The sequence below is a fragment of the Mesocricetus auratus genome, unplaced genomic scaffold (genome assembly GCF_017639785.1).
Source record: "Mesocricetus auratus isolate SY011 unplaced genomic scaffold, BCM_Maur_2.0 Super-Scaffold_100022, whole genome shotgun sequence".
NCBI classification, from domain to species: Eukaryota; Metazoa; Chordata; class Mammalia; order Rodentia; family Cricetidae; genus Mesocricetus; species Mesocricetus auratus.
Genome location: NW_024429203.1, coordinates 5,970,494 through 5,997,834, shown reverse-complemented (window position 1 = coordinate 5,997,834; position 27,341 = coordinate 5,970,494).

The window sequence follows — 27,341 nt, the reverse complement described above, 5'->3', positions numbered from 1 at the left end:
TACTGGCAACGTTTCACATTGCTAGAACCTGCTTTTCATGTTACCAGAGGAGAAAAGTAATTACCAGTCTAACCAAACTTTGAAATTTGACAGGATATGCCCACTATCATGATGACAGGATGAATTTTATGGGGATAAACAATAAGATTTTATTTTATTCAGTGCTCCATGGATGGAGATTACATTTAGTACTATTATATGGTCAGACACAACATATAATAGTAAGGGAGAACTTAGTACTATTGTTCTGTTAAATGGACATACTACTAAGCCAATGACTCATCACTGTATACATTGACAGTGCATCTCTTGATACTCATTAGAGAAGCTTCCGTTTGCAGTAGATGACTTTTAACATAGAGATTCACAATTGGTCACTATGCAAAGAATAAGAGAAAAAGAAATTTCAAAATGCTCAGTCTTAACTGGGACATCTATATCACAACTCCTCAAGACTCAAGGATTATCGCAGAAGGGTGGAAATATTATAAGAACTGGAGAGATTAGATGACTATAAGAAAAAAGTGTTTTCTTAATACATCAAGGTAGTTACAACAGCATGAATAAAACCTGTAGAAGTTCAAGAAAAAAAAATCCCAGCATTGAAGGGGAAGGTGGTCAGGAATAGCTGAGGAGTCATTGTTAGCTAATGTACATTGTAATTTAAAGAGAGCACCTTGACTTAGGGAAATGATTCATAAAAAGTGGAAGGGTAAGGGAGGAGATCAGCCTCTGGAGATAGGAGCAGCAGGATAGAGGAAAGAGAGGCAGAGCAAGAGAGAGAGAGAGAGAGAGAGAGAGAGAGAGAGAGAGAGAGAGAGAGAGAGAGAGAGAGAGGTGAGCAGGGTCCTTTTTATTTATTTAGTTTAGAAACAATCTTGTCTCACATATCAATCCCAGCTTCCTCTCCCTTCCCTCCTCCCTCTCCCTCCCCACCAGGTCCCCCAGTCCCCCACCCAATCTCCAGTCCGATCCCCAAGGAGGGTGAGGTACTCCATGGTGGATCTCCTATAACTGTCATTTCATCCAGGGCAGGGCCTAGGCCCTCCCCTAAGAGTCCCGGCTGAGAAAGTCTCCCATATTGTGGCATAGGCACTCAAAGACTGTTTGTATGCCAGGTGTAAATACTACCCAAAGCCCCATAGATTACCTAGGCCTCCTCACTGACACCCACATTCAGGAGGTCTGGGTCAGTCCCTTACTTTCCACACAGTCATCAATCTGGAGTCCAAGAGCTCCCCCTGTTTCAGGTCAGCTGTTTCTGTGGGTTAAACCACCCCATTCTTAACTCCTTTGCCCATCAGTTCTCTCTTTCTGACACTGGATTCCAGGAGTTCAGTTCATAATTCCAGTAGCTCAGACACTATGATATACAATTAATAAATGGGATCTCCTGAAACTGAGAAGTTTCTTTAAGGCAAAGGACACAGTCAGCAAGACAAAAAGGCACCTCACATATTGGGAAAAGATATTCACTAACCCCACATCTGACAGAGGACTAATCTTCAAAATTTACAAAGAACTCAAGAAGCAAGTCTCCAAAACACCAAAGGATCCAATCAAAAATGGGGTACAGAACTAAATAGAGAATTCTCAATAGAATAGACTAAAATGGCTGAGAGACACTTGAGAAAGTGCTCAACATCCCTAGCCATCCGGGAAATGCAAATCAAAACAACTCTGGGATACCATCTTACTCCTGTCACAATGACTAAAATGAAAAACTCCAAGGACAGTTTATGCCGGAGAGGATGTGGAGAAAGGGGAACACTCCTCCACTGACGGTGGGAGTGCCAACATGTAGAGCCACTTTGGAAATCAGTATGGAAATTCCTCAGGAAAATGGGAATCAGTCTACCACAAGACATAACAATTCCATTCTTAGGCATATACCCAAAAGATGCACATTCATACAAGAAGGATGTCTGTTCCATTATGTTCATCGCAGCATTATTTGTAACAGCCAGAACCTGGAAGCAACCTAGATGCCCCTCACCTGAAGAGTGGACAGAGAAAATGTGGTACATTTACACAATGGAGTACTATTCAGCGGAAAAAAACAATGGAATCCTGAGATTTGCAGGCAAATGGATGGCACTACAAGAAACCATCCTGAGCGAGGTAACCCAGTCACAAAAAGAGAAACATGGCATGTACTCACTCATTTATGGATTTTAGACATGAATCAGGGGAGTGCCAGCATACAATCCCACTGCCAGAGAGTCTAGGAAACAGAACCTTCATCCAGTGACTGATGAAAGCATAGGCAGATATCCACAGAGCAGGGTCCTTTTTAAAGTGAATGTGCACAGGTGGTGTTCTTAGTGCCTTAAGGAAAGAGATCATAAAAAGGGGATGGGTAACGAAGGAGACCAGTCTCTGGAGACAGGAGCAGCAGTGGGAGAGAGGAAAGAGAGGCAGAGAGAGATAGGATGGGGGAGGGAGATGGAAACAGAGGAAGATGGGAGGTGGGCAGGTTCCTTTTAAAAGGGAATGTAGTGAATGTGCACAGGAGGTGTTCTTAGTGACTGCATCTGAGGGCATACCCTGTCACAACCCCAAGGACATGCCAGTAAAGATTCCTGAATACTAACAATGGATATGGGGCAAGGGAGAGGAAGTTTTCTTCAAAGATACAGCCCCTAAGAGGCTATCCATGCTCCAGTAGGTGATTTGCTCCCTTTCATATACTGGCAATGCTAAGAGGGGAAAATGGGATGGAATACTGAAGCAGAATTAGAGTGGAGAAAACGGGCATTGGATTTGATCAAAATACATTCTATGCATTATGAAATTCTCAGACAGCAAGAATAAATACTAATAAAAGAAAAAGTGCATAAAGCACTACCTGGTGAAAACAATTTGCATTCAGAGCTCAGAAACACTGCTGGAATTTTTTAAAACTACAAATACTTATAGGCTACACTTTTCACTGCTCACAAAGAACTCTTGTCAACTGAATGTGGGAGAATTTGTGTACATAAGATTATTGACTCTATACAGTGGTGTACAACAACTAGTGAGAACTGTCATCAAATGGATGTGATCCATACCAAATATGGAGTGATGTAAGGAGGAAGAGGGGATACTTGTTTTGTGTTAATCCTTAAATCAGAGGAGGGCAAATATGGAGAAGATCCCACAGGAACCAGTGAACAGCGCTGGGTCATACAAGGCTTAAGTGAAGAGCAGAGTCTTCAGTCACAGGAGATCTGGAAACAAAGTTGCCCAATGACTGGAAAGGTATTGTCTTCTGATGAAAAGATGAACTGTTTCATTCCTAGATGGTGCATGGGATTAAGGAATGTCATGGTCTGAGAGGAGAGTTGAAAGAAGGGAAGAGATGACAGTACAGAGCCAAAGCTCAACCTGACATGGACTAATCAAGGCTCTCAAGGACAGTGTGAGACAGGCTAGGCTGCAGCTGAGAAAACAGTGATGTATGGTGGGTATACTAGACTAGGTTGGAACCCTTGGTATTTTTTCCCAATCAATGGTTCTCCAAGTAGAGGGTCATTACATAATCACTGAGTCCCATATCAGGACTTCTTATTTGGCAGACTTCATGGGAAGAACTGACATAAGATATCTTCCAGATTTTCAAATATGCATATCAGCTTTCTTTCCATATAACTAAAGGTGCCTGAGATGTTCTGGGCAGCAAAGCTGACTTGACCTCTATCACCTGTGGAAGCTTTTGATGACATGATCAACATGCCAACTCCACTGGTATTTACATCTTTAACACTGTAGGGGACTGACCTGCAAATAGAATCTTCCATCCCCAAAGATCCCATTTGTGATTTATAATCCTCTCATTCTCTCTGTGCCATGTGTGCAGTCCCCACTCCAGCACAGAAACCACAGACCTTCAATTCCTACTGAAGGATCATTCTGCTTCTGAACAGGTTGGTCTCCTCTTTTATTTTCAAGTCACTTTGATCCATCCTAATTTAACAACAACTGTTCCCCAAGAGTATCAGTTAAAAAAGGAGGGGAGGCTGAGAAATTCTTCAGTTGATGAAGTGCTTGCTCTCAAACATGAGGATCTGCATTAGAAACCCATGCACACATAACAGTAACAGCAACAAAAGTCAAGCATGCTGCTGAGTATTCAGAATGCAAGTGCTGTGGATGAGGAGACAGAAGAATCCCAGGGTCTTCCTGGCCAGCATGCATGCTTGGTGACTTCCAGATCAGTGAGAGAAACTAACTCAAACAGATTGTCTAATTTAAAAGGTAAGTAGCAGCTGAGGAACAATATTCAAAGATGTTGTTTGGTTCACATGCATGCACACACACAAGGCACATGCAAAATAAAAAAGAAAGTAAAATGCTTAATTTGTCTCATAGTTTTCAATGTTTGAGTTCATGATCAAACATCCCCATTGTTTTGGACCTGAGGCAAACCAGCATCTCATGGTAGAAAACCACAGCCAAGTGAAAGTGTTGATCTTATATTAAACCAAGGAGCCAAATGTGCAAATATGTAGGGAGAAGAGCCCATTTTTCCTTTCAAAAGCATTATTCTAGTAGTGACCTAAATACTTCCAATTGTTCCCATCACTTTCACTAGCACCATGGACTGGTTCAAAGCATGTAATCATGAGATGTTAGGGAACAGTCCATACCCAAACTATAGCACCAAGAAATAATGACTATAAGGGTTTCATACAATGATGTGCTTCCTATTTCCTATGCACATATTGTGTACACACTAGGAAATGAGGAATGAATATGATCAAAATACATTGTGAAATTTTCAAAGAAGATTAATCTAAAAATAATGATTTTATAGTCTAGACTTATAATTCATTCTATTTTTAAAGGTGTGTGTGTATTTTGTGGATATATGTGTGTCACTGTATATGTGAAAGCAAGAGGACAGTTTGAGAGAGTTGGACTTCTTCTTCTACAATTTAGTTCCTGGGGATAAAGCTCAAAAGTGCTTCTGTTGCCAGTGATGGTATAGTGGTAGCTGTAGCAACTTACAGACAAGAATTCTGTGCAAAGATACATGGGCAATACTTTTTTACAACTTGGAGTGTATAGGTTTAATGATGGAAGCAGTTTCCTCCCATGTGTCAAAGAATTGGTTTTATCCATCGATGAAGGTCTTTGATGTACAGAAAAGATAGTTACACAATTCGGGTAGACTGATGCAAAGTGTGTGGAGAATGGCATGTCTTAAACTAAAAAGCATTATTCAAATACATCTGTAACACCTAATGCTTAACATCAGCAGAGTAGATGATCATGTCATGTTTGGTTAACACTCTTGGTAGCCTTGAACACTCTTTGCAACCACAGGATAGCCTTGAAATCTCTTTATAGCCACAGGTTAACCTTGAACCCCTGATTTCCTGCCTCTGCCTCCTGGATGCTTGAATTACACACAGCTTCCACCGATTCCAGTAATAGCATGTTTTAAATTTTGTGATTTTTTCCTGCATAGGCCTCATTCCTAATGTATTAAATAGACACAATCTTTGATAATAATTTTTGTGAGGCTGATAGTGATAGCAACAGTTTTGATGAATAAACCCTGTGAAAATATGACTTTAAGAAGCCAGGTACTACCCAACAGATTTTGCTTCTTTTCTCTAAACAATGCTGTCAGTTGTTTCTTGCACATCATATATTCTGGTGTGAAAGATATTCCATAAAATTCCTTGCTTGCTCCAGTAGTGACAATAATAGACCTTGGAATTTTCAGATCAGATATAATGCCAGTGTTGTTAGTGTCATAGAAGAACATTCAGGAGCTAGAGTGGGCACAGAGGGAAACTATGGTGGGGGAAATGTGTTCTGGCATAGTTCATCAGGGAACCATGCCCTGATAAATAATGAAACTTTCCAATAAAATCAGAGAGAAGACACTTTCCATGGAGACAATATCACTTGCAGACACAGCATAGGACTAGCAAGTGGTAGTATGAATGTAATTGGCCCCCATGATCTCATAGGGAGTGACAATACTAGGAGGTGTGGCTTTGTTGGAGTGGGCATGACCTTGTTGAAGGAAATGTGTCACTGCAAGGGCAGGCTTTGGGGTTTCCTATTCTAGGAACACTGCCCAGTGAGTCATTTGCCTACAAGATGTAGAACTCTCAGTTATTTCTCCAGCACCATATCTGCCTGCACACTGCCATGTTTCCATCATGGTGATAATGAACTGAACCTCTGAAACTGTCAGGAAACCACCCAATTAAATGTTTTCTTTAGAAGAGTTGCTGTGGTCATGGTGTCTTTTCACAATAATAGAAACCCTAACTAAGACAAGCAGGTTGATACAATTGGTACAAATCCAATGATGGTATGAAAGAAACAAAAAAAATGAGGGTCAGTGTGTTAGGTGAAGTCCTTGGTGTCCTGCCAAGAACCATGAATGCTGAACTGAGAACTGAATAAAGTACTTTATCTCAGGCATGCTTGGGTATCTCTTACCCTACTTCAGCATGGCCTAATTTACTTCTTTCAACCCTGAACGCACTAACAGTGACCATATGTCTGGAGCTTAGGATGCTGTGATGATCTGAATGAGAAATGCTTTCCATAGGCCCATGAATTTGAACACTCAGTACCTGGCTGATGGCACTCTTTGGGATGGCCATGGAACTTTTAGGAGGTGGAGACTTGCTGAAGAAGTACATCACTAGATTTGAGCTTTGAGGCTCTATGTCCTTGCCTTTGTACATGTTCTGTAACTGTATGTCTTATGTATGTGTGAAAGTCCAGCTACCCGCTCCCGTTTCCATGCTTTGCATACCTGTTGTCATGCCTCCCTGGCCATGATGTTGTTTGTCCCAGAACAATAAGCCCAAAACAAACACTTATCCTCTTTAAGTTGTTTGGTCATAGCATATTTTTTTAAATCACAGGAACAAAAAGTAAGTAATATAGGTATTTTGTTCTACTTTGTAAATATGGGCTTTCCTTCTACTCAGGACAAGGTTCCTAATTCTATGAAGCTAGGTGGGTCAATCACAAAGAGAACACTGAAAGAAAGACATCTTTCCCCATGTTTTGCCTATGTTCATGACAGGAGAAAGAGATGGGGGAAGTGTATATTTATTATTTCTCTCATGTGCCAAGGCCTGGACAAGTCCTTCACTAGGTTTTATCTAATAGATACAACTCTAGAGATTGGCAGTAGTAATTCCAGTTTTTAACTAAGAAAACTAAGGTTCAGAGTGTTACATAACCTTAACCTCCTAAACTCCAACAGAGTGTGGCATGCAGGCAATGCAGTGTATAAATGAACATACGAAAAAGAGTAAGATGAAAACAACTTCTAGCTTTTGTCTTAGCTTTAATTTTGATCCCTAGGATTAAAGTAAACATAAGGATCATGTTTGAAAAAGCCTTTGGTGTTATAAAAGGAAAGGAGACACATAGTGCTTGTGGGACATAGATGACAATGTCCTACAGTGAAGTCCTTTGAATGTTAGTTTACTAGTGTTTTTCTCCTTTCCAAGGGTCAGATCAGAAGCAATTTAGTCAATGAAAGGGATTACTTAAGCTTACACTTTCAGTTCATAATCCATTATTGAAAGAAGTCATGGCAAGAGCTCAAGGCAGAAACAATTGAGAAATGATAGTTGTTGGCACACTCTCTGGCTTGCTCAGTTGCTCATGCTTTGCTAGCATTTTTTATAGCCTAGGAGTGCATGCTTTCTCCATCATGATATACTGATGACACTTAAACCATGATCCAAAATAAGTCTGTCCTCCCATAGGTTTCTTCTCCTGGCAAGTATTTTGTTATAGCAATGAGAAAACTATTACACAATATATCCCTCCAAGCTAGAGGTCCCTTTTATGAATCTTTCCTAGTCCCCAGTGCCATCGCACAAAGAATTGCTCACTCTTTTATACTAATTCTAGGCTTATGGTTGATTCTGGGCTTGTGGTTTCTGATGCTCCTACAGCACTTACAACCTTGTTTTATTGCTGTTGGCTTATATTTCTGCCTCTGTGCTACATTACAGGCTTGTGAAAAGCATGGGCTGTCTTGTTTGCATTTGTGTGCTCAACATGAAGCCTGGCAAGTAGTTTGAACATTGTGCACATTTACTGATTAAGTGCTTTATTAATTGAAAAAAATGAAAAGAGTATCCTGGCATCTAAGTTGAGTGCACTAACAGTGCACAAAGAGAAAGAACAGTTTTAGTTGGTAATTTTCAAAATAAACCCCAGCTAATATTTATGCCTATTGCCCAACCACAGAGCTGCTAGCTTTTTAGAAGGCAATCTTATGGCAGAGCTAGAAAGCATACCAGACTTATGGCTACGCTAACTTTCCCACTTAATTTTGGATGGAAAACCTTCAACATATACTAATTAGAGTTCCTGTGTATAGAATTAGGATTGTTATACAAGGATGCTATATTAAGTAAACTAGTAAATTTTGTGCTGCTCCTATGGTGAAATAAGACTTTAATTGGAAGGATTCTCTCCAATTAATGTGGAGGAAGAGTTCACACATAACAGAACCCTCTCTGAAACATGCTGTGCTGAACAAGTTACACCTCCTCAGTTAGCTATGTGAGATTGCTCAGCAGGATGGGGTGACTTGGAAGATTTCAACAGTCTTTTGTCGTCCACACCCAACTCTTCTCTGATATTCACTGGTTAATATGGCTAAGCCCAGAAACCTGGGAAAGACAATTTTCAATGGAATTCCTGATTTTCACCCTTAGCTAAGCCAGGTAAATTTCTGTGTTTTTGAGCCTGTAAAGTTTTGAGTGGTTTGGCAATAGTTGCCTTAGGGCTTAAATATAAAGTGCATTTCACTGTTTTTAAAGGTGTGTGTGTGTGTGTGTGTGTGTGTGTGTGTGTGTGTGTAGGTGTGTGTATACACCAATTAGTAATTTTGACATAGGTAGTCATCTTGGAGTAGGGAATATCAATTGAGAAAATTTTTCCATCAGATCAGCCTGCAGGCAAGTTTGGGGGGAAGATCTTTATTGATGATTGACATGGGAGGATCCAGATGCTGGAGATGATGCTATCCCTGAGCTATATAAGAAAGCAAACTGAAAAGCCATGAGTGTAAACCTATGAATAGCATTCCTTCATGGTCTCTTGTTTAGTTCCTGACTCCTGATTCCTGCCTTTGGTTCCTTCCTAGTTTACTTAGTGGTTTACTGTGACTGGATGTTTATGCCATATAAAGTCTTTCCTCCCAAGTTATATATGGTTACTGGTTAATCATAGTAAAAGAAACATAACTAATATAATCAGAGAGAGTGAGAGAGAGAGTGACCTAAGTCTATGCCTTTGAATGTACTTGTTTAAACTTTGAGGTCAGTTTGTCCACAGATGATTCCTCTAGTTTGTTTATAGAAACATTTGTTCCATATATTCCATATATTGTTCCATTTCCTCAAATATTTAAATTATTTTATTTTTTCAAAGTTGATGCAAAATAAGGAGAAAAATAAGATCACTTTCAGTGTGAGCTTAAAAAATGTGCCCTTCTAGGAATTTTTCTATTTCAAATTATTCAATATTCCTCAAATATGCTCGTCAATCATCCCACCCACCCACCAATATAGCAGCACAGAGTAGAACCCCAGGTAGATTTCTAGACCTACTCTTCTACTTTGCTGCCTATAATTCAACCCACCCAACCTGCCTCTAACACACAGATGAGGGTCCCACCCCAAACACCAGTGAAGTCTCCCAGACCCATTCTCCCTGCCCTCCTGCTTATCAGTCACTGTACCTAACAGGATGTCTAACTTCCATGTCCTCCAGAAGGCAGGGTTGTGATCTTATTGAAAAGACAGGGCCCAACAGAAAGGAGGAGGAAAGGATCAAGCAAGGGAAGGAAGTAAAGCAGGAAGCCATGTAAGCTCATCCACAGTGGGTTGTCCTGGAAGTCCTGCCATCTCCTCTCCAAGTCCTCCCGAAGCCTTTTGATTTTGTCCCACCCTGGTAGTCACAGGATTTCCGCACCTGATTGGTCAGGATATCTCCGGCATCCTGTGAGATTCCAAACCCTCCATCACTGGGTGAGATGAGCATTGCCGGTACCGGGAAAGGCAGCACTCCCACATCTCCAACTGTTCCTGTGGGAAAAACAGAGACACAGTCCTCAGGGGTAGAACACTCCCTGGAGGAGTGATTGTCATTGTCCCCTTGTTGGGGTTAACATTTTAGGTCACTTGCTGGTACCCAGATTGGTCTGTTTTCCTCTTGAGGGAAGAAGACACACCCAAACCCTCTCCCTGCTGTGAGAAGGGGGTCTGATCCTCTCCAGGCTCCAGCCAATGGGTACCTCAATCTGACTCAGTTAGAACTGTAGGACCAATGTTTTTGGAAAGGGGATAAACATTTATCTTCTTTAAAAAAATTTAAAATATTTAAAGTAAATAATGTCTTTTTTTAGTTGATCATGTGGGGGTAGGAATTCCCCCTTTTGTTTTTGTAATTGAGACTTAAGGACTTGGTTATATCTCTCTACACTACTTGGTGCCAAGGATTTTATGGGATGCCTGTGAAGTGTGAGATTTTCCAGGTTTGGAGAAAATCTACAAAGGCCCTGATTACAAAGCAGGGGCCATTATCAGTTTTAACTTGATCAGACAGTCCAAGAGAGGCAAAGCATTAAAGCATATGGCTAATAGCATGTTTAGATTTCTCCCCAGCATGTGCCGATACCCCAGCAGGCACGGGAAAAGGTGTCAATGGAAAGAAAAGTGTATTTAAGGTTTCCAAATGGAGAATAGTGTGCGACAAGAACTGCCAGAGATGATTGAGGCAGAGCCCTAGGTGTACTTTGGAGGGGAGGTATCTGGAAAAAAAGACTGGCAGGACTTGCAAGTCAAGAAGATCTTTTTAAAATATTTAACAAGCATGTGTGGGTACCTATGTTTAAATCCCCTCCAATTGACATGGGTTAGTAGGTGGAAGTGTGTAGCTTCTGAAACAGTGTTACATTGAGGAGTTGAAATCAGTTGATCGGCCAGGGAATTTCCCTTAGAGAGGAATCCTGGCAGATTTTGATGACCTCTGAGATGTTGAAGAAAAACAAGGGGTCAGTCCTTTGTTTAAGTAATGATCGAGTTAGAATAATCAGAGGAGGTATAGGTTTGGAATCTAGCCTAATGTGGGCTTCAACTAAAGTAGGTAACAGATTAACAACAGAAAACAAGTTAAATGATTCTTGTATGGCATCTAACACCACAACAACAGCAAATAGTTCCTTGAATTGAGCTGATCCCTTGACCTTTTGGGAGATCAATTTTATAGGCACTGTCTCTTCACCCTGTCTTAGGGGGTGGTAAATGACCAAGGATGCTCCCAGGCACCCTCCATCAGTGAATACTATTAGGGACTCAGGGTTGGGTTGAGATAGAAACAGCCTGGGATTGTCTACTCTAACCTGGAGAAAGAGCTCCTCCATTTTTGAGGGCCATAGTGGCAATAAATTTTACTTAAAAACCCTTCAAGAGCCATAGAAACTCTGTTATTGTTTCTCTGAAGCCAAGTGAAGTCTGCCATTTTAAGTGGTAAACAAGGAGATGAGGTTCTGTACCAAACATTCGAACAGAAGTATGTCTGCTCTTGATAATGCAGTCTGCAATCTGGTTGGTCATTGAATAGACCTATTGAGAGGTGAACCCATTGAATGTGCTCACCTTCTTGAGCCAGTAGGGCTGAACACAGGAAAGATGTAGAGGGAGATGGGCAGATTAGGATGGAACACTTTAGGGTTGTGGTGTCTATGGCCTTTGTACCTTTTGTAATATTTGTTGATGACAAGAAGGCAAGGCTGCTTGAAAGGAAAGGTCGAGACCCTTTAGAAGGCCAAACAAGGGAGACAATTCCTCAGTAGATATGGATATCCAAGGTTTCATCCAATTATTTTTCCCAGTACATTTTGCAGTTGGGGAAAGGTATAAGAATCTTGAATATGCAACTGGGGTTTAACAGGAGAAACAGTGTCAAGAGATAATGCAGAACCTAAAATCTTAGATGGAGGGATAATTTGAATCTTTTCAGGTGCCACTTTAAAGTATTTGCTTGGAAAATATCAAGATACTCAGTGGTGAGACATTGGAGGTCAGGTGGGTTCGAGCAGTCCAGAATTATATCATCTATATATATGTAAAATAGAAAATTAGGATGTAACAAGGAAGTAATAAGGAAGAAAAAAATGTGATATGTAATATTGGCGCATAGGAGGGCTGTTAGCCATGCCCTGGGGTAGCACGATCCATTCAAATCTTAGGTCTTGCCTACAAAAATTGGTTGAGGGTATGGAGAACACAAACTTTTCTACATCATCTGGGATATAGAAAAAGCAATCCTTATTATCAGTGAGAGTCAGATAAGAAGTATTGGGAATATCCGGCATCCAGGGAAGCACTCTTTGGGGGTTCTAAACAGTATCATTCTCTCATTTATTTTCTTAAATTATTGTAAAAATCTCCAGGAACCATTGGCCTTTTTATAATAAAAATGGGGGAATTCCCAGAGCCAGTTGTTGTTAACTAGTATATTAAGCTGCTATAATTTGGGAGCAGACAAAGGCCACTGCTTGACCCATATGGGGCCCCAAGGTATACATTGGATCCTAGGCACCAGGGGGGTCAGCAGTGGCCCTTAGGATGGGGGTGAACCCGAGAATACCTTTGTCTGATTTTCTCAAAGTAAGGATCGTCTCTATAATTGAGGTGGCAGATTCTTCCCTGTGAAAACTGTTGTACATATTCCTCTTGATCTAGCAAATTGTAGTAAAGGGCCTTGTGGTCAGTAATAAAATAAACCTCAGTTTCCCCGAGGATGTCTTGGCCCAGGTCAGCAGTTAGGCCTGAGACCACCAGGGGTGCACCTCCCAGTGATTACCATCAGGGTCAGTCCAGGGCTACCAGTCAGTCACCTCCCATGACATGGATTGCCCACCCACACTGAGCAATGGAGGACCTGGAACCAACTGCCACAAGGGAGGGGCTTCCTCTTTTCTTATTACTGTGCATTCTATGAGAACTAGTCTGCCACCCAACCTACCAAGACACCCTGGAATCAAGCAGCATCAGGCAACCCTGATACAGATAGGGATCAACCCCACTCACCTGCCCCCAGGAACAATGTGCTATCTTTCATCCCACCGCTATGGAGCACTGCCAGGTCTCAGTGTCCCCAAATTCTGCTACCGAAACACCACCCTAAGAATCTGACTAGCCCTCTATAAACTTTTGAAGATAAGCCAAAAACATTTCTTTAAGCCTACAGTAGGTGTGTTTGGAACAAATGTGGCAACCATAGACTCATGTATTTGAATGCTTAGCCACAGGGAGCAGCACTATTTGAAAAGGATTAAGAGGTGTGACTTTACTAGATGAAGTGTGTCATTGGTGGTAGACTTTGAGGTTTCAAAAGCCCACGCCAGACCCAGCGGATCCTAATGCAGAACTCTCAGCTACTTCTCCAGTACCTTGTCTTCCTGCTTGCCACCATTTTCCCTGCCATGCACCCCACCATGATGATAATGGACTAAATCTCTGAAACTATAAGGAAGCCTCAGTTTAGTGCTTTATCTTATAAGAGTTACAATGGTCATGATGTCTCTTTACAGCAATAGACCAGTGACTAAGATAATAGGATTACTCCTAGATTTGGAAGCTGCACCTGTCCTTATCCTAGTTAGTGCCACTTCTGAAGCCTTATTTGCACAACAACCAAGAGTGTCCCCAAGACTGAGTACTAAATAATATTCAGCTAGTTTACAACATTACATATTTTATAAATAACAAAGGAGGATTGAAGCACCAAAGAACACAACCACTAACTCCAGATGCCTAAGCCCTGCTGCAGAAACACAGACAACAGAAGTCACTAGGACATTATGTCTTCTATGAAAATTAGCACCCTATTGTAATGTTCCCCAACAAAAGCAAGTTACCGATACACAAGGCAAAGCAGCAATTATAAATATAGTTAAGGAACTCAAAGAAGATGTGAATAAATGCCTGAGGGAGGACTGGAAAAACACAAACAGTTGGATGAAATCATGAAAACAAGTCAAGATATGAAAATAGAATTTAATAAAGATACAGAATCTGTGAAACAAAGACAAAATGAAATAAAAAGTAAAAAAAAGTCAAGCAAAAAGCACAGAAGAAACTTCCATCAATTGATTGTATTGAGTGGAAAAGAGAACATTATGTCTCAAAGACAAGGTAGAAGAAATGGACTACTTGATCAAAGAAAATGTTAATGTAAACAATAACAACAAACAGAACAACAACAACAACAAAAAAAACAGAAAATAACTCAGGAATATAACATGCTAGAAAGTTTGAACTCCTCTATCCAGAAAAAGTTGAATACTAAATATAGCCAAAAGACACAGAAATATTTTCTTTTTAAAATTACCACATTTTATATCCTTCTCATTCACCAAAGCCTCTATCTCCCCATCCCCCAATCCACACCTCCATTTTTCTTCAGGGAAGGGCAGGTCTCCCATTCATATTAACAAAACATGGTATATTAAGTTCCAGTATCTCTAAGCACCATCCCATATAATATGGATGGGCAAGGAGAACCAGTAGAGAAGTAGGGTCCTAAAAGCCTGCAAAGAGTCTAAGACAGACCCTGTTCCCACTGTTAGGAGTCTCACAAGAAGACCAAGCTACACACATGTTCCATATATGCAGAGGACCTATGTCAGTCCCATGAAGGTTCCCTGGTAGTTGGTTCAGTCCCTGTGAGCCCTTATGAGCCCAGGTTAGTTATCTGTGTATTTTCTTGTGATGACCTTGTACCCTCTGGCTTCTACAATCTTATATCTTGTTCTCTTGCAGGGTTACTGAACCTCAGTTCAGTAGTGTTTGGCTGTGGATCTGCATCTGTTTCCATCAGTTACTGGATGAAGCCTCACTGATGATGCTTGGGCAAGACACCAATCTATTAATATAGCAGAATATCATTTGGCATAATTGCATTGACTTTTTTTCTTCAGACATGTTTTGTTCTATCCTAAATTTCTGAGCCATCTAGCCTATGACCTGAAAATCTGTCTTGCCTATGGGATTTGCTGGGGTAAGAATGTCCTAAAAATTAAAGGAGTGGCCAACCAATGACTGGTCTAGCCTTAAACCCATGCCAGGAGATTAAGTCCACCCCTGAAACTTCCTGGAGTGCTAGTACCCAGAGGCTGGATGGCCCTGAAACCTAGGATAGAACCAAACATGCTTAGAGAAATAAAAAGGTCAACATAATGGGTCCTGGTGCTTCAGGCAGTGTCAGGAGTAGGCTTGATCTCCTGGTAGGGGTTGACAATTATTTGGTTGGGTTAATGTCCCAATCTCCCCACTTGAAGTCTTTCCTGGTCACAGGAAATGGCCAGTTCAGGTTATGTATTTGATGTATTTTGTATCTTGTATCTTGCTAGGAGTCTTACCTGGGGTCATCCTTGGAGATTCCTGGGAGATTTCCTTGTTCCAGGTTTCTACGTGACCCCAAATATTTCCATTTTCCAGTATTCCAGTATTCTCTTTCAGTATTCTCCCCTAAGTCTAGCCCTGCCTAATTGCACATGCTCCCATCTCCACCTGCTGCTGTCCACTCATAAAACCTCTTCTATTTTTCAATCCCAGGGAGATCTGCGTGTTACCACCCACACCATGAACCCTCCTTGTTACCTAGTATCTCTGGGTCTGTAGATTGTAGCATGATTATAGGGGATATCCAGAGTCTGTCACTTCCCTCATGGCAGGGTCTAGGCACTCTCCAAAGTGTCCAGGCTGAAAGAGCATCCCTATTTGTGTTATGAACACACAAAGTCCATTTGTATGCCAGGGATAAACACTGATCTACTGCCCAGGGCGCCATAGGTTGCCCAGGCCTCCTCACTGACTCTCACACTCAGGGGGTCTGGATCATGCCCATGCTGGCCTCCCAGCCGTCGGTCTGGGGTCCAAGAGCTCCCCCTTGTTCATTTCAGCTGTCTATGCTGGTTTCACCAGCCCATTCTTTGCCAATTTGCTCATTGCTCCATTCTCTCTCTGTCACTGGGTTCCATGAGTTCAGTTCAGTGTTTAACTGTAGGTGTTTGCCTCTGCTTCCATCAGTCACTGGATGAAGGTTCTAGGATGGCATATAGGATAGACATCAAGTTCATTATCAGGAATGGGCATTTAAGGTGGTCTTGCTTAACTTGCCAGTTGGTGTCATCCCTTTAGATCACTAGAGGTCTCATTGGTGCCAGATCTGTCTTCTAACCTATTACTCCTTCTATTATGGTATTTCTTTCTTTTTTTTTTTGGTTTTATGAGACGGGGTTTCTCTGTATTGTTTTGGAGGCTGTCAGTCCAGCCTAGCTTCAAACTCACAGAGCTCCGCCTGCCTCTGCCTCTCGAGTGCTGGGATAAAGGCGTGTGCCACCACTGCCCAGCCTATTATGGTATTTCTTATCTTGTTCTCCCCCTATTCTACATCCCACTCCACCTTCCTGTTCCCCTATGACATACTCTCTATTCCTCTTCTCTCCCTCTCTTCTTCCCAGCTCACACTCCCCTGCCCCCAACTCTCGACGTGTTTCCAAAATGTTCAGGAGATATTGCCTCATTCCTCTTCTCTGGGGGAACATGCATATCTCTCTTAGGGTCTTTCCTGTTTTCCAGACTGTCTGTCAGTGGAAGTGCAGAAAGGCACTCATACATGTGTTAAATCCATATATGAGTGAGTACATACTATGTTTGTCTTTTTGTGACTGGGTTACCTCACTCAGGATGGTTTCTTCTAGTGCCATCCATTTACCTGTGAATTTCAAGATTCCATTGTTTTTTCTGCTGAATAGTACTTTATTGTGTAAATGTACCACATTTTCTCTATCCAATCTTCAGCTGAGGGGCATCTAGGTTGCTTACAGTTTCTGGCTATTACAAATAATATTGCTATGAACATAATGGAACAAATCTCCTTGTTGTATGAATTTGCATCTTTTGGATACATGCCTAAGAGTGGAATTACTAGGTTCTGTGGTAGATTGATTCTCATTTTCCTGAGGAATCTCCATACTGATTTCCAAAGTGGGTGTACCAGTTGTCACTCCCACCAACAGTGGAGGAGTGTTCCCATCTCTCCACATCCTCTCATCATAAATTTTCACAGGTATTTTTGATTTTAACCATTCTGACAGGAGTAAGATGTATTGATTTACATTTCCCTGATGGCTAAGGATGTTGAGCACTTTCTCATGTGTCTATCAGCCATTTTAGACTCCCCTATTGAGAATTCTCTATTTAGTTCTGTACCCCACTTTTTAATTGGATTTTTTGGTATTTTGGAGACTTGCTTCTTGAGTTCCTTGTAAATTTTAGAGATCAGCCCTCTGTCAGATGTGGGGTTAGTGAATATCTTTTCCCATTCTGTTGACTACCTTTTTGTCTTGTTGACTGTGTCCTTTGCCTTACAGAAGCTTCTTAGTTTCAGGAGGTCCCATTTGTTAATTGTCAATCTCAGTGTCTGTGCTACTGGTGTTATGTTCAGAAAGCAGTCTCCTGTACCAATTCTTTGAAGAGTATCTCCCAGTTTCTCTTCTAAGCATTTCAGTGTGGTTGAATTTATGTTGAGGTCTTTGATCCATTTGGACTTAAGTTTTGTGCAAGGCAATAGACATGGATCTATCTGCAGTCTTCTGCATGCCAATATCCAGTTATGTAAGCACCATTTGTTGAAGATGCTTTCCTTTTTCCATTGTATAATATTAGCTTCTTTGTCAAAAATCAAGTGTTCATAGGTGTGTGCGTTAAAATCAGGGTTTTCAAGCAGGTTCCACTGGTCTACCTGTCTATTTTTGTGCCAATACCAAGCTGTTTTCAGGACTATAGCTCTATAATAGAGCTTAAAGTCAGGTATGGTGATGCCTTCTGAAGTTCCTTTATTGTATAGGGTAGTTTTAGCTATCCTAGGTCTTTTGTTTTTCCATATAAAGTTGATTGTTGTTCTTTCAATGTCTATGAATAAGTGTGCCGGAATTTTGATAGGGATTGCATTGAATCTTTTGGCAAGATTGCTGTTTTTATTATGTAGATCCTACCAATCCAAGAGCATGGGAGATCTTTCCATTTTCTGGTATCCTCTTTGATTTCTTTCTTTAGTGACTCAAAGTTCTTGATATACAGGTCTTTCACTTCCTTGGTTAACATTATCCCCAGATATTTGATGCTGTTAATGGCTATTGTAAAGGATGATGTTTCTCTGATTTCTTTCTTAACCACTGTATCATCTGTGTAAATAGGGTCGCTGATTTTTTTTTAGTTAACCTTATATACTGCCACTTTGCTGAAGGTGTTTTTCAGCTCTAGGAGCTCCCTTGTGGAGTTTTTTTGAGTCACTTATGTAAACTATCATATCATCGGCAAATAGTGAAAGCTGGGCTTCTTATTTTCCTATTTGTATCGCCTTGATCTCCTTTTGTTGTCTTATTGCTCTATCTAGAAATTTAAGTACCATATTGAAGAGATATGTAGAGGGTGGACAGCCTTGTCTTGTTCCTGATTTTAGAGGAATCACATTGAGTTTCTCTCCATTTAGTTTGATGTTGGCTGTTGGTTTACTGTATATTGCTTTTATTATGTTCAGGTATGTTCCTGTTATCCCTGCTCTCTAGGACCTTTATCATGAAGGAGTGCTGGATATTGCCAAAGGCTTTTTCAGCATGTAGTGACATGATCATGTGTTTTTTCTTTTGCAGTTTGTTTATATGGTGGATTACATTGATAGATTTTCTAATGTTGAACAGTCCCTGCCTAACTGGGGTGTAGCCTACTTGATCACAGTGGATGATTTTTCTGATATTTTCTTGAATTCGATTTGCTAGTATTTTATTGAGTATTTTTACATCGATGTTCATGAGGGAAATTGGTCTATAGTTCCCTTTCTTAGTTGTGTCTTTGTGTGGCTTGGGTACCAAGGTAATTGTAGCCTCGTAAAAAGAGTTTGGCAGTGAGTCTCTCGCCTCTATTGTGTGGAATACGTTGAGGAATATTGGAATTAGTTCTTCTTTGAATTTCTGGTAGAATTCTGCACTGAAGCCATCTGGGCCTGGGCTTTCTTTCGTTGGGAGACTTTTGATGACTGCTTCTGTTTCATTAAGGATTATAGGTCTGTTTAGATTGTTTATCTGTTCTTGATTTAGTTTTGGCAGGTGATATCTATCCAGGAAATTGTCCATTTCCTTTAAATTTTCGAATTGTGTGGAGTACAGGTTTTCAAAGTATGACCTGATGATTCTCTGGAATCCTCAGTGTCTGTTGTTATGTCCCCCTTTTCATTTCTGATTTTGTTAATTAGCATGCTCTCTCTCTGTCTTTTGGTTAGTTTGGACAAAGGTTTGTGTATCTTGTTGATTTTCTCAAAGAACAAACTCTTTGTTTCATTGATTCTTCTCAATGTTTTTCTGGTTTCTACTAGATTGATTTCAGCCCTCAATTTGATTATTTCCTGGCATCTGCTCCTCCTGGGTGAGTTTGCCTCTTTTTGTTCTAGAGCATTCAACTGTGCTATTATTTCTCTAGTGTGACTGTTCTCCAGTTTCTTCATGTGGGCATTTAGTGCTATGAACTTTCCTCTCAGTACGGCTTTCAGAGTGTTCCATAGGTTTGGGTATGTTGTGTCTTCATTCTCATTGAATTCCAGGAAGTCTTTAATTTCTTTTTTATGCCTTCCTTTACCCTTGGATGGTGCAATTGTGCATTGTTCAATTTCCAAGAATTTGTAGGTTTTCTGGTATTTGTGTTATTGTTGAATTCTAATTTTAATGCATGGTGGTTTGATAAGATACAGGGGGTTATTACATTTTTTTTGTATCTGTGGAGGTTTGCTATGTTTCCTATTATGTGGTCAATTTTAGAGAAGATTCCATGTGGTGCCGAGAAGAAGGTATATCCCTTTGTGTCTGGGTGGAATGTTGTATAGATGTCTGTTAAACCAAGTTGGGTCATAACTTCTATTAGTTCTTTTGTTTCTTTGTTAAGTTTCTCTCTGGAGGTCCTGTCTAGTGGTAAGAATAGAGTGATGAAGTCTCCTACTAATAATGTGTGAGATTTTATGTGCAATTTGAGCTTTAATAATGTTTCTTTCACGAATGTGGGTGCCTTTGTATTTTGGGCATTGATGTTCAAAATTGAGACTTCAACTTGATGGACTTTTCCTTTGATGAATATGAAATGTCCTTCTTCATCTCTTTTGATTGTATTTTATTTGAAGTCTAATTTTTAGATATTAGGATTGCTACACCCACTTGTTTCCTGGGTCCATTTGAATGGAAAATTTTTTCCCAACCCTTTACTCTGAGGTAAAGTCTGTCTTTGACGTTGAGATGTGTTTCTTGTATGCAGTACAAGGATGGGTTCTGTCTTCGTATCCATTCTGCTAGTCTGTGTCTTTTTATAGGCAAGTTGAGACCATTGACATTGAGGGATATTAATGAACATTGATTGATGAGTCTTGTTTGTGCTTGACTTATTGGTAGTGGAGTAATTTATTTAGGTTCTCCTCCCTTTTTCTTTTGGTGTTTGGTAAAGTGGGATTTTCTATTGCCTATGTTTTTGCGAATGTAGTTATCTTTGTTGGTCTAGGTTTTCCTTCCAGCTCTTTCTGTAGAGCTGGATTCATGGATATGTATTGTTTAAATCTGGCTTTGTCATGGAATACTTTGTTTTCTCCATCTATGGTAATTGAAAGCTTTGCTGGATATAGTAGTCTGGGCTGGCATGCGTGTTCCATTAGCGTTTGTAGGACATCTGTGCAAGATCTTCAGGCTTTCATAGTTTCCATTGAGAAGTTAGGTTTAATTCGGATAGGTCTGCCTTTATATGTTACTTGGCCTTTTTCTTTAGCTGCTCTTAATATACTTTCCCTTTATTCTGTAGGTTTGTCATTTTGATTATTATGTGGCAAGGTGACTTCTTTTTCTGGTCCGGCCTATTTGGTGTTCTTTAAGATTCTTGTATTTTCATTGGCATATCCTTCTATTGGTTAGGGAAGTTTTCTTCTATGATTTTGTTGAATATGTTTTCTGTACCTTTGAGCTGTATTTCTTCACCTTCTTCTATACCTGTTATTCTCAGGTTTGGCTTCTTCATGGTGTCCCATGTTTCATGGATATTTTATGTTACGGATTTGCTCGTTTTGAGATTTTTTTTTTGGTTGATGACTGTATATCCTCTAATGAGTCTTCAATACTTGAGATTCTCTCTTACTTCTCTCGTATTCTATTGGTGATGCTTGCATCTGTAGTTCCTGATCGTTTACTCAGCTTTTCTATTTCCAGCATCCCACATTCTGTGTTTTCTTTATTTTTTCTATTTCAGCTTTCAATCCTCCAACTGTTTGAGTTGTTTCCTTCATTTGTTTGGTTGTTTTTTTCTTGGTACTCTTTAGATTCTTTGAGAGATTTGTTTATTTCTTGAAATTTTTGTTTCACCTTTTCCTCCATTTCATGTATTTTTTGTTTGTTTTTTTCTTCTATTTCTTTAAGGGATTTCCTCATTTCCTCTTTGAGGGTCTCTATCATCTTCATAAAATAATTTTTAAGGTCTGTTTTTTCTGCTTCATCTATGTAGTGTTTTTCAGGTCTTGCTGATGTTGTGTCTCTAGATTCTGGTGGAGTCATGTTGGTCTTTCTATTGCTGAGTGAACTATTATTCTGTCTTCTTCCCATCTCTTCTTCCAGTAGGTACAGGTGGGGTCTTTCTGTCTCCACTGGTCTCCTTCTTTCCTGAAACTGAAGCTGGAGGCATCAGAGGGCGGGGTCTGGAAGGACTGGTGTCTTTCCTGTGTGGGTGGATCCTCTGTGTGCCAGGAGCAGCCCCCAGAAGATTGAGGGATGGGTGATGGTCGGGGATGGGTTGGTCCCACGTGGGTTGAAGCTCACCCGATGCCAGAGTGTGGGGTCTGGAAGGACTCTGGCTGTAAATTTCTTGATGTCATTGTTTTTTTAACAGCTGAGTAATACTTTGTTGTATAAATGACCACATTTTCTTTATCCATTCCTTTGTTGAGAGACATGTCAGTTGTTTCCAGATTCTGGGTATTACAAATAAAGCTGGTATTTACATAGTTGGGCAAGTGCTCTTGTGGTAGGCATGATTGAACATTTTTTGTCTGTATGCCCAAGAGTGTTATATATGGGTCTTGTGGTAGATTCATCCCCTGTTTTCTGAGAAGCTGCCATATTGATTTTCAAAGTGGAACATGGGCAAATTCTTTCTATTAGGACACAGTCACCCTGATATGAAAGCCACACAAAGACTCAACAAAGAAAGTGAATTACAGATCAATTTCACTCATGATCATTTATGCAAAAATACTCAGTAAAATATTGGCAAACTGAATGCAAGAACACATCTAAATGATCATCCAACATGATCAAGTAGATGTCATTCTAGAGATGCAGGAATTGTGCAACATATGAAAATCTGACAATATAATATGCCATATAAAAAAACTGAAAGAAAAAATACATTATCATTTCATTAGATGCTGAAAAAGCTATTGACAAAATCCAGCACCCCTTCATGATAAGTCTTGAAGAAATCATGGATACAAGGGAAATATGTAAACATAATAAAAGCAATGCACAGCAATTTGATTTTTAACATCAAGTTTAAAAATCAAAGACACTCAAAGCAATTCCATCAAAATCAGGAAGAGGACAAGGATGTCCACTATCTTCATGCCTATTCAATATAGTATTTGAAGTCCTTTAGAAATAATATAGCTAAAGGGAATCAAGGGGCTACAAATCAGAATGAGAGAAGTCAAGGTATCATTGTTCACATACTTGACCTCAATTTCTACCAGGGGATTCCTACAGCAGATAAACACCTTCAGTCAAGTGGCTAGATATGAGATTAACTCAAAAAATAAGTAGTCCTATTATATACAAATGATAAATGGGCTGAGAAAGAAGTCAAGGAATCAACATCCTTCACAATAGCCTCAAATAGTATGAAGTATCTTGAGGTAACTCTTACCAAGCAAGTGAAAGACCTGTATGACAAGAACTAAAAGTTTCTGAAGAAAGAAGATGGAGAAGATATCAGAATAAGGAAAGTTCTTCCATACTCATGGATATTGATAAGATTAAGATAGTAAAAGTGCCAATCTTACCAAAAACAATCTACAGATTCAATGGAATCCCCATAATAAACTCCAAACAATTATTTACAGAACTTGGAAGAACAGTACTCAATTTCATATGGAAAAACAAAAAGCCAGGATAGCCAAAATAATTCTGCACAATAAAGGAACCTTCAGAGGTACCACCATCCCTGTGTACATATTCAAGCTGTACTACAGAGCAATAATAATAAAAACTGAATGGTATTGTCATAAAAACAAACAGGCACATGAATGTAATCAAATCAATGATTTGTGCATATATCCACACACCTCTGAACACATGATTTTTATTTAAGAAAAGTCAGAAATAGACAATGCAAAAAGAAAGCAACTTACAAATGATGCTGGTCTAACTGGATGTTGGCATATAGAAGAATGGGAATAGATCCACATCTGTTACCCTACACAAAGCTCAAGTCCAAGTGGATCAAAGACCATCACATCAAACCAGATACATGGAACTCGACTGAAGAGAAAGTAGGGAAAGCCTTGAACACATTGGCACAAGGGACAACTTCCTGAATAAAACACCAATAGCAGATACACTCAGATCAACAATTAATAAATGGGACCTCATGAAACAGAAAAGCTTCACCATCAATAGGACAAAGGGCAGTCTACAGAATGGTAAAAGATCTTCACAAACCCCACATCTGAGAGAGGTCTGGTTTCCAATATGTACAAAGAACTCAAGAAACTAGACGTCAACAAACCAAATAATCCAATTAAAAATGGGGTATAGATCTCAATAGAGAATTCTCAACAGAACAGTCTCAAATGGCAGAGAAACACTTAAAGAAATGTTTAACATCGTTAGGCATCAAGGTAATGCAAATAAAATGAATTCAAGATTCCATCTTATATCTGTTAGAATGGTTAAGATCAAAAACATAAATGACAGCTCATGATGGAGAGGATGTGGAACCAGGGGAACAGTTCTTCATTGCTGGTGGCACAGAATATATTCAACAAAATCATAGAAAAATATTTCCCAAATCTCTGGAATGACATGCCTATTAAAATGCAAGGTACATATAGAACACAAAATGGACAGGAATAGAAAAAAACTTCCCACCTCAAATAATAATCAAAATATTTGATGTACCAAACAAAAAATATGAAAAGTGGCAAAAGAGAAAGAATCACATATAACAGGCTTCTTATAATAACACCCATTTTTCCAATGGAAACTTTGAAGGTCAAAATAGCCTTTAGTTGTCTTCTACAAGTTCTAAAACACAGATGACAGCACAACCTACTACAGCAAGGAAAACTATCAATAGAAATCAAAGGTGAAATAAAAATATTCCATGATAAAAACAGATTAAATAAAATTATGTCTACATAAGCAACTGTACAGAGGAAACTAAAAGAAATACTTCATTGTAAGAGGAGATTAAGTGTATTCAAGATGTGTAACAATACCACAACAACAAAATAATAGGAATTAATAAACAATGTTCAGAAATACTCCTCACTATGAAGTCATCTGCATCCTGCTATTCCCCTCCCAAACCATTCACCACTTATGATCCCTTTCAAAGCATACCACAACTGGAAATAAATCAATAAATCATGGGGAGCCCTGTTCCAGTGGCAACAACACCACCACAGATTCTGTGTCTATGGCTCAGGAAACATCTTGGAAGAGTGAATGGAGAGATTGTAAGAGCCAGAATACTAGAAGTCTCATGTAAAACAGTCTCTCCAATAAATACCTACATACACAAGATTGAGATGATGACAATACCAGTGATCATGTTGACATCAAAGGAAGACTTTTTCTGTTTCTTTGGGCCCTACCTCTAGAAAAAGAACTGGAGGCAACTAATGACTTCTGGGAGAAGGAGAAATAGTTTCTTCCAGTGATGAGCCCACTCTTGGTTGTTCAATGCAGAGTTGTCAGCCTTAACATGATGGTACCATCACATAACATAAGTATGTGAAAATGACAATGAAAAACAGGGGATTGCGAATGGGGGCATGGGAGTGTTTCAAGAGAGTGTAGCTGGGGAGCAAAGGGAGGGAGAAAATGATATAATTATGTTTCAATTAAAAATAAGAAGCAAACAAAGAACTCTCATTATTAATGATTTCAATTCCCTGATAATAAGACAAAGTCTAGAGATTGCACTAGAATACAAGATCCATAGTTTTGCTTTCTCTAAGAGCAAACGTCACCATCAATGATACGGTCCATCTCAGGATAGGATGATGGAAAAAGTTGTTCCATTAAAATAGAATAAAGAAACAAGCAGGCATAGCCATCCTAATACCTGATAAAACAGACTTCAAAACAAGACAAATCAGGGCATATTCCATATTCAATGAAGGGAAAATGCACCAAGAGAATATACAACTGTAACATTTATGAACCAAACACAGATACCCAATTAAATAATAGAAACACAACTAGGTCTAAAATGACAAAAGGACCACATCACAGTGATCGTGAGTGACTTCAATAGTCCACTCTTTCAAGGAGACAGTGAAGGCAGGTTTAAATGAGTTCACCAGACCCAAGATAAATGATAAATAGGTATTTTTTAGGGAACACTTACACAGATAAAAGTAAATAACTGTCACAGTCTTCCTGCTCCAGAAGATGTAGTCTCTACCTTTCCAATGCTCTCTGCAACCCAAGAGAGCACGAGCCAGCCTTTTCTCCACCTTATAATGGGTTACATCTGCACCTAAAACCATGCTCAAAAGGTGTGGCCACCACTACAAGTTTACTGGCAAGGCAAGATTCCACTGCAAGAGATTCATCTAGACATTGGCTAAAGAGGTACTCTCTAGAGTTAAATGATATCGTAAATCAACTTGACAGAAATTTACCCACACATGACAAAATACACTTTCTTCTCAGGAACACATGAAAATGTCTTGAAACTTGACCACAAAAGAAACTCAGGTCAAGGACATTGACCAAATCTTCAATAAGATCATGAAAGAAAATTTCCCTAAATTAAGTAAAGACACAAGACGCATACAAAAAACCAAGTAGACAGTACTGAATCAAAATACAGTATGACATATTATAGTAAAAATATAAACTATGTGGAGCAAAAAGAAGATACTGAAGGCAGAAAGAGTAAAAGTACATCACATATAAAAGAAAAAATCAGAATATAGACTATTTTTTTCCGATGGAAAATTTCAAAGCCAGAAGAGCCCAAAACAATGCACAAATCCATTCTAAGAGGAAGCTGATGCCAACCTAAATTTCAGCACCCAACAAAACTGTCATAGTGTAAGGATAATGAAATATTTTCAATTGCATAAGCAAGTTAAAAGAATTTATGTCAACCAAACCATTCCTTCATAGAATATTGGAAGCAATAATTCAGTTTGGAGAGGGAAACAAGCATAGCCAATGCAACAGAGAAAGAAAACAAATGAAGTTGTAATTACTGAAACACAATGTATGACTAAGCAGCAAAAATTTGTATCAGAGCTGAAGAAAATTTGTGTTGAGAGAGAGAGCTGGTGGAATACATTATGGGAGTGTGGATTATTGGTGCTGCTAAACCTGAACTGTGAGTCTGGAGATGACTGAAAACTGACTAGCATCTAATTGTGTAAAAGGAATCAGAAATGAGCAGTTACAGTACTGTATCAAGGTATACAGTTCCACATATATAGAGAGACACCAAGAATGGGAGTGGGAAATTAAAGTGGAGAAGGTCAGTAGGTACTGCAACTTTCAAAGGACAGGAGAGTAGGCTCAGGGCCATCGGTGGATTTCAACAACCAGGAACTAGGAGTAGAGAAGAAAAACACCAGAGTAAGAGACTTTACAGAAGAAATGCTATCATGCTATCGGGATTAATAAACCAATCTTAATCTTGTATATACATGAGACAGACAGAGAGAGAGAGAGAGAGAGAGAGAGAGAGAGAGAGAGAGAGAGAGAGAGAGAGAGAGGTGAACTAAATTGAACTCATCCTGTGGAGCCAGGTGTATTTATATCTATATATTTTCAGGTATGTCTTTCATTGCTTTTGAGCTTCTCTCAGGACATTCTAACTCAGCTGTCCAAAACTTGAATGAAATTCAGTATTTCTAGATAAAAAGTGAGAAATTATCCCATTATGGGCTAATACAAATGCCTCCTATCTCTTAGTTGCTGTCATTCTCATCCACCTGCTGTTTTGACTAAATTATTATTGTAGTTAATATTCATTTCACAG